Source organism: Beta vulgaris, chromosome 5 (genome assembly GCF_026745355.1).
Source record: "Beta vulgaris subsp. vulgaris cultivar EL10 chromosome 5, EL10.2, whole genome shotgun sequence".
Lineage (NCBI taxonomy): Eukaryota > Viridiplantae > Streptophyta > Magnoliopsida > Caryophyllales > Amaranthaceae > Beta > Beta vulgaris.
The window spans coordinates 33,622,964-33,632,384 of record NC_079206.1 but is presented as its reverse complement, the minus strand read 5'-3'; positions in this window follow the sequence as shown (position 1 = coordinate 33,632,384).

Sequence of the window (9,421 nt, the reverse complement as noted above, 5' to 3'; positions counted from 1 at the left end):
CCTAAACATCACTCTTCATAAGAGGCGTGATTGTTTCAACTATTATTATTTCTTTCGTTTCCACTTTGAAATTATGGGGTGTTACAGTTGGTATCAGAGCAAAACGCTCCTAAACTCTGAAATAGAGTTGCTAATAATTCTTTAGAATTATTAGTTAGCCATAGGACATAAAATTTGTTTAGAATTAAGTTTAGTAGTTTCACTATAATGAGAGTGTGATGGGTAGAGTAAGTAAAAGGAAGCCTTATGGGAATGTGGTGTTCTCTCATGCTTATGGAGCATCTGTTATATGTATAGTTACTTGTATTATTGGTGGAATTAGTCTACCAAGTTTGTTAATCTTATTTGCAGGACCTCTTACATGTAATTTATTTTCTCTTTTATCAGAGTGCGCAGCGAAAGCGAAGTAATTTATAGCCTTCTACGTTTAGTTGTGTGTTTAATTTATTTTGTGTTTTGCAATTAAAGATAAACTTTAATTTTATTTTAGTATAGTCTTGTGTGTTGCATTGCATTTATTTTATTTGCTAGTTGCTGGATAGTATATGTTATTATGTGAGATAGTATATACTTTCTGTTCTTTTTTTTCAATTAAGTGTTGCTTTTTATGTGAGTACTATATATCTGTGTTATTATTTACAAAACTTTCTAGTTTGAGTTTGTATTCCAAATTATATTTTAGATCTTTGAACATAATATATTTCATAACCATATTAGAGTTATTTTCAGTCTTTCAAAATTTCCTATTGTTAATATTTTGATATACTCTTTTGAAAAACGTTTTCAATTGTTTTATAATGGTTTGGTAAAAGAAAGGGGGGTTATGAAATTGTCTTTCAAGACATTCTTCAAATTTCTCTTAACGTCGGTGACCATCTATATTTATAAATATTTTTCTTTTAATATTCTTATTTTTCATGCTAATCATTGTTTAGCCTTTAAATTATGGTTATAAGTTTTATAGTCTTTGAAAATAAAAGTACTTTAATGAGTTGTCTTGGTGTGTTAGATTGAAATGTAGACACAAACTATTTTGTTTTAAAGGTTAGCATCCAATAACTTTTACTTTACTTACTTTTCTTATTAGCATTATTTTTCCAACTCAAATGCGTGAAAGGATTTCGTTTACTACTTGTTGTTTCTTGTTTAAATATTTAGTGCTTTCTCATTTCATAGGAAAATTTTGGTTGTTTTCATTACTTCTTATTTACTTCTTTGGTTTTGACTGGTCTGTTTTATATTCTTTGAAAACGAAATTTTTATACTCAGTCTAAATTTTAAACTTGATTGAGATGATATTAAGTCATAATGGGTGATTCCTTTGACTTGTATGTCAATTTGATAAGTATCGATTTTAAACTTGTTTGAATTGATATTGAGTCATAATAGGTAGTTCCTTTGACTTGTATGTCAATTTGATGAGTTGACATATTTCATCTGTTTTGATTTAATTTCCTTTTTCAGTTGATATTAAGTTTATATTGGGTGATTCCAGTAAACTTTAATGTCGAGTTGATAAGTTGGCTTTCAAATATTGTTTTGTTGATACTAGGTTGCGATGGGTGGTTCCATGCACATTTGTGTCGACTTGGCAAATTTTATAAATGATGTTTATAAGTTATTACTTTATCGCCTATTTATTATTAGCGTTTCTTCGTTGTGAAATTTATTACACAGTTTTCAATTTCTTTTGCGAACTTTAATTTTCTTATATATGTTTAGGAGGCGTACGCTCTTATAACATATGTCATGACTTGTGTTCGTAAGTACTATTTTAATAAAGCAGCTAGCTACTCTTTATTAAAGTGTTCTTATCTCTTTAAGTGGAGTATAAGCCCGTGTGGTTACCTCTATTTAAATTGGTTTGAGCTATCTATTTACGAACTTTTTCTTTTCGTTTCTTTTCTAAAAATATTTATGTATGGTCAGATTTATTCTTCTATAATTTTACGTAAATGCTTATTCCTGCTTCTTTTGCAAAAATTACTTATAGTTTATTATGCAAACGTTTTTACCTAAAACTTTCTACTTGTCTTTGGTTCTTTCACATTTTATAAAATAATTGTTGTTACCGTGCTTCTTTACTATGCAACTCTTTTGGTCTTCCAAAATAAAATATATATTATTTGAGTTATCAAATTTTTGTATCTGCAAGGTTGTTTAGTTAACTAAAATCCATCGATTTCTGTTTTCTTAATGTTCTTAATTTAGAGTATTTTCTTTTGTCTCTTGGTTGTTTTGAAGTTTCGAGGACGAAACTCTTTTAAGGGGGAGTGATTGTAACGCCCCGTAATTTTGACCCTTTATTTTTGGTGTTTGTTTATTTTAAAATGGTATTTTCTCTTTCATAAAAATAAATAATTTATTATTTGAATTATTTTGGAACATGTTATGAAATATGTATATATATTTATATGTTGTGATATATTTATATAGATATATATTTTATTTTAAGTTGTTATATTAGTTTCGTTATTTATTTGGGCGTTTAGGATCCCGTTTTGTCGCGTAGCATTTTTTTTGTAACGTTGTTGGACCGACTAATTGGGTGATGAAATGTTGCATTGCTTGTGGCGTGGCATGCTAGCCGAAAATTAGCAATTATATTGTGGAGGATGAAGAGTTTTGGTGCGTGCTTATGAAGCTAACCTTTGAGCCTCTTGTAACTCCCTATTTAATTCTCCATTAACCCACCTTTATAATCACCTTTAAACCTTTGCTTTATAAGATTATTAATCAGATGAGGCTGCTACATTGTAACCCCCATTCTCGTCCAACCATTAGAGAGGAAGAGAAAAAGGTCTTCTCTCTTCTCGGTTTTCGTCCATTTCTGCACACCTATTTTTTTTGCATCATATCTCCATCGTTTCTTATCCGAATTGAGCGTGTGAGTAGTCAAAATCTATCTACCCGGAAAGATCTTGCTCGTGGTATAATTTGTTTTTGAAGAAAGAGGAAGACGCAACTGCAGTTTTCGTTGCAATCAGACGAGTCATCCGGTTTTGTTCCCTGTTGCACCTTCACAAAAATAACCGTATCCGGATATCTAACCGTTGGATAGTCTTCAAATTTGGACAGAGCATTTATGACATCTTGTTATTTACTTTTACCTGAGCGATTTGGATTCCGAACTTTTGATCACCGCGAATCATAGTCAGAACAGAGCAGTGCAAAATAAGAGTTTGCAACGTTCAAGAAAAAGGTAACTAGCACTATTCTAGTTCGATAGAGAATAGATTGTGAACTTAGGTTGTTAGAATCACGTTCGAGAACGTAGTATCATGCTAGGTGGAACTTAGAGGATTTTATGATTGAAGTTACATGTAGTTTCATGGTTGTTGGTGTTGTTTTCATACCTTGGATTGCCACTATAATCATCTTGTTAAGTTTTGTTGATTAGTTGTATCCTTGTTGTTGTTGTGGTTGAATTGATTCATTGGTTCACTTGGGTTATCTTTGGATTTTGAGAAGTTGTCGTGTGTTGATGAGATTTAGCCTCATGTGAGGATGATTGGTGTTGTGTTAGGCATGTATGCTAAGTGTGTTAGAATAAGTTTTGGTTGATTTAATTACTTGGATTGCGTCTTGAAATCTTAGTTGTCGTTGTTGTTATTGGTGAAGTATGGATGTTTGTGGAAGTGCTTGGTGTGTGTGTCGATGTGTCATTGAGGTTGGAGTAGGCGTGGGTGGCTGGTGCTAGTCTCGAAGGAGTTGTTGTGGGCGAACGAGCAAAGCTCGCAGGCCACGACAGTGGGCTGCTCGCGAATCGCGACAGCTGGCTGTCGCGACCCGCGATGCTCGTCGCACCTCGCCACGAGGGGCCTGCCTCTTGAGTTGTGCTGTTGCGTTTTTGTTTCCTTTTGGTCTACAACTTGTGTACCTTTGCTTGAGTGGTCTTAGATATGTATACTAAGGGTGTTTGAGTATTGTTTGGTTGACTTAAGTGTTACATTAAGGGTATGTACCCTATTTTGTTGGGAAGCCTATGGTTGTTTGGTTTGGAGTATGTTGAGGGCTTATGCTTTGTTGTGCATTCACACATTCGAACCTTGTTCGTTAGTGAATTCGATTTGCTTGTGTACCTTGTTGTGTATACCTATGAAAGTTGGATTAGATGGATTTTGTGTATACCTTGTCGTGTATACCTTGTGCTTGTAGAGTTGGATTGATCCTACGGACGGTATGGTCCTAGGAATTTGTGTTTGATCGACCCTATGAACGGTATGGTTCAAGGAATTTGCGTTAGTTGATTTTAAGAACGGTATGGTTCTAGATATATGTGATCCTAAGAACGGTATGGTTCTAGGAACTTGTGCGTTGATCCTAAGGCGGCCTAGGAGTTTGTGTTTGATTATTCTAAGGGCGGTATGGTCCTAGAAATTTATGCTCGCTAACCTAAGGGCGGTATGGTCCTAGGCTTTGGTTACTAAACCGTGGGCGGTATGGTCCATTGGTTACTACGGGTGGTATGATCCGTAGATTATAGCTATTCGAAAAGGGCGGTATGGTTCCTTGAATATGCTGGCTATTCGAACAGGGCGGTATGGTTCCTCGAATATGCAACGTACGCCTTGGGCGGTATGGTCCAAAGAGTCTACTCACAGGCGGTATGGTCTGTTATGTTTGAGCTTGTGGACCGCATTTGTTGCATTTGTTTGCAACGTTGACCGCATTTGTTGCATTTGTTTGTAACGTTGACTGCATTTGTTGCATGGTTGTCGTTTGTATCTTTGAAGTTGTATCTTCTAGGGGTATGGTTCCTCGAATATGCAACGTAGGCCTTGGGCGGCATGGTCCAATAAGTCTACTCACAGACGGCATGGTCTTTTGTGTTTGAGCTTGTTGACCGCATTTGTTGCATGGTTGACAGGGATTTGGTGTGATAGTGGATTTTTCCTTATTGGTTGCTTATGATTATTTGTACCTCTTAGTGAGTACGGTATCTTGATAATGTGTCTTTGATGTTGCTTCTAATTTCTTTAAGTTCATTATCTATTCCTATTTGGGCTGGGAGAACTGCTAGTTACTCCCCACTGATTGTGGAAGTTGTTGTATATTTTGCAGGTTATGTTGATGGGTTTCTCCTTTGGTTTTGGGCTCGAGTTGAGTTGTGAGCATTAAAAAACGGTGTTTTAGGCCTAGACTTTTAGTTAGTTGAAGAGTCAGTTTTCTCTTTCAGTTATTACTCTAATTACTATAATTTATTTATACTATTTACTTATGTTAGTTTATCACTTAGTTATGTAATCGCATTTCTTGTAGTAGTGACATTCCCAGAAGACGATGTTTCCGCCATCGTCCTATTAATACTATTATTATTTCTTTCGTTTCCGCTTTGAAATTCTGGGGTGTTACACTTTCTCTTTCTCTTTTTCTCTCAAAATGATTACAAACTTAGATTCACTCAACCCAATCTATAATACATCAATTTCTAAGAAGAAGAAAACCGAATGTACTTTCTCTAAGAATATTACATAAAATTCTGAAAGTATATTTTGAGACCATTACAAAAACTCTATTTGTAGGGACCTTTTTCTTCTCGAATTCTTCTCCACGATCTTCTCAAGATCTTCTCCATTATCCCACGTAGCTTCAGCCACTTCTCCATAATATGTCCGTTGATAATTCCGTTGGCAGTTGGCTTCCTTAAACGTAGCCACTTATCCACGTTCACATGCCTTAAAAATAGAGTGGTTGTTGTGGTTCCTAAAATGTAGGAACTACCTCAACGTTCTATTTTTAAGCGCATCCTTAGGTTAGTGATTTGCGGCTCCTAGATTGTAGCAACCGAAAGATGCTGCACACACACTAACTCAACACAATATTATGGAACCTTAATATATTCAATTTTGTTACATCCATAATATCATCCGGATATCACAAATAAGTTATAAACAACTTAATCTTGATCAAACACTTAATCAATTCTTCATAAGTTATTCAACATGTTATTTGTGAAATCTAAAGATAACTAAACTAATTAAAACTAGAAAGAATAAATCAAACAAAATAAAATAAAGAAAACCAGAAAAATAAATCTAAGACATATAAAAATTACTTCTAACATAATAAACTAAAAACCATGTAAACTTTAATTATATGTCATTATCAAAATAGTGAAATAACAATATTCCCCCTTTTTGATTATGACAAATAATAAAAAAAAATTTAAGATTTTATGTTTTTGAAGAAAAAATTACAAAGATTAAGACGCTAAACTACATAGAAAATAAACTACACAAGATATCCACAATCTAACCTAGTTAAAACTCTACTGAGACTGGGAACAGGATCAGACATGACTAGGAACAGGGATGAGAAAAATATTTATAGGAACTAAGATAAAAAAAAAATTTGGCACACACATATATCTCTTCCCCCTTTGTCATTATCAAAACCAAGGATTATACCTGCAGCACTAGAGAGTCAACAATATAGGCAGCAAGCAAGTTGCTCAAACAGACATCTCATAATATTAGCCATCCAAACACATAAACAGAATAGGCATGCAGAGAGCAACATTATAGACAGCAATAATCAGTCAATATGCAAAGGCAAAAGATAGTGAAGAGAGAGGAGACCAGGAAGAGAAATCCAAAAGATTGATTAATAATTACAACCAAAAAAATTGTTCAAATTTTCCAATGTTAAGAGAAGTTAGGGTTTGGTTCTTTTGACGAGAGAGGAGACCACAGAATCTATCTTGGAGAGCACACCATCCACCTTGTTCCTGATCCCAGTATCAGCATTCTTTGCAAGCATTTGATCTTGCTGTTGAGAGTCCAGAACATTGACAGTAGCTTCAATGGCATTGATCTTGGTGTGCAGAAGGGTCAAGGAGTCCTGAATTTCCCGGAGTAGCTTGTTAAGCCCAGTTGTAGAGAGTAAGGGAAAATCCACAGCAGTAGAAGGGACATGATCATAATCTAGGTGAATAAAGACTGTGTCACCTTGATCTTTCTCCTTCTGGAACTTGGACCCAGCCAACCTTTGGCTTTTTCTGACAGACCCACTGGCAACCCCTTCTTCATCTAACTTTCTCTTACTTCCCACTTCAACCTTAACCGGAGTTTCTTCTCTCTCAAAATCTATCTTCCCATTCACCAACCTCAAGCTCAGCCTAGTCAAAGTTTCTTTGGTAAGATAATTTTCTGGCTCAAGAGAAAAGGAGGGACGAGGAGGTAGTTTAAGTTTGCATTGTTTGAAAACAGAGGAAAGAAGATTTTCATAACCCACTTTGGTGTTATGGGTAATGCAGTGAGAGAGATGTGAAATTATGAGGGAGGGAAGGTTGATTTTTATGTTTTCAGCAAGGCAGTACATAATGGAAAGATCCATTAGACTTGTCTAGGTTCTTTTGGAGGAGCGGGGTAAAATGAAACACCAAACCAACTGAAATAGCAGCTTATGAAATGGAGACTATTTTTTTTTTGATCTAAAGATAAAGCATTAGAATTGCCGTTAAAGAAAGCAAGAATTTGAGCATTGGTGACTCCATTGATGTTCAACTTAGCCCTACCCTTAATATAGACCTTGTAACCCTCATGCGGAACATCAAACCATTCCCCCAGTTTCTTCTCAGTAATGGTAACTACAGACCCATTGACAATTGACACACACACACCCTCAGTTATGGTAAACCCAGAACAAAAAGCTTTCATCTCTTTTTCATAAAGTCCCTCATTTATGCTAACAATTTTTAACCACTTCTGAAATTTTACAATTTTCAATAACTCATTCCACTTAGACTTTTTGCACCATGCAATGTCTTCACAAAAGCCCACCAGAAATTGTGAAGATTTTGTTTTCTTACCTCTTTTTGTAGGTACAGTAATTTCTTGTTCTTGATCGCTTTCTACCTCGTTATCACCTTCTTCCTTTTTCGGGGAGAGATAAACAGGTGCAGAGGATGCCGATTTTGACCTAGTAGAATCTACGTCATTCTTGGATGATTCTTGAGCACTTAATTCATCATGAGATGGTGTTTTCTCTTTCGGGAAATTTTCATGATAACCAGAATTTTGAGTTTTGGAAGACATGGTGACAGAGTTTTGGTGTAAGGTTGAAGATGAGTATGAGGAGAGAGAGAGAGACTTGTGAGTTGATGTGAGAGAGAAATTATGAGGGGTCAGTGATTTGATGTGTTGGGTTTATAAAGTAATCATGATTTCGTGTGAAAAAGAAATGGAGAGTTAGGTTTAATGAAACGGTTTATGGGTTTTTGGAAGGCAATTAATGGGGTTTCTTCATTTAACCTTAGATTAATTGAACGAGTAATTTTCGGCCATAATTCAGATTAATGTTTTTAATTTTTTGGACGGAAAGGTGTGAAAAGAAAAAGAAACAAGGAAATTTGGAGGTAAATTAGAGAAATGGAAAGAAGAAAAATTTACTCTTGCATATGATAAAAATGTGTCCATAATATACAAACTACATACGTACCAAATATATGCAAGGACACTAAGGGTAATATTCAGAGACATATGTGAGTCTGTAACCGTCACTTTTGTCGGCACTCGTTTAGGAGCCGACTACGTCTAGGCGCAATGCTAGACGTCGGACGAAGCCATGGGGGTTAAGATATATAGATCTCGAGTGTCGTGACGACTAGAGAGTTATACTTGACCCTTGCCTGTCCAAGCTGAATAACCTGCGAGAAGGGACAAGGTCCAAGAGGGGCGCACGGAGCGAAACGTGCGAGTAAACCTGAGGACGGTTCCGTTAAGTTTCGCATGGTAGCGCGACGCATGGTGTTGATGGGTTCACCCGTTAAAACCAGCGTCAGGGGATCCTTAGCATAGCGGTCACACAAATACCCATGTTGTGGAATTATGGGAGACGGTTACTAGACGTTGGTAACCGCCCAACTGTGGTTGACTAAGTAGCTTGGTGACTTGGTGGCGGTTACCAAGGCTAAGGCTGACGCAGGGATCGTATGGAGCGGTTATCATACGATGGTAACCGCCCGTCAGTTATAAAAGGCGTGGCGTAGTGACTTGGTGGCAGTTACTAACGCATGCTTAGTGCTGACAAGTAGTTCCTTACTCTAAGGAGCGGTTGAGGGAAGTTACCCAGAGTAGTGGGTGGTTATAGTAACCACCCACGTTGCCCCATATCTCCTTGAAAAGGGGAAACGGTTATAAGGAGTGTGAGAGAGCACACTCCCACTCCACAGAAGCGGTTACGCTGACATGGCGAGTAGTTTCGTCGGACGATGAGCGGTTGCGTCGATTGTCACGGGCGATTACTCTCGACTTGGCAAGCGGTTACCCGTGGGCAGTTATAATCGTGGCATGGGCGACGAGTGGGGCGGACATTTGTACGCCACTAAAAGAGCAGTTACCCGCGGCGGTTATTTAGTGGGTGAGGAGAGTGGGCGGTTGAGTAACCACCGACGTCCCTCAGCACTCTCCTTGAAACA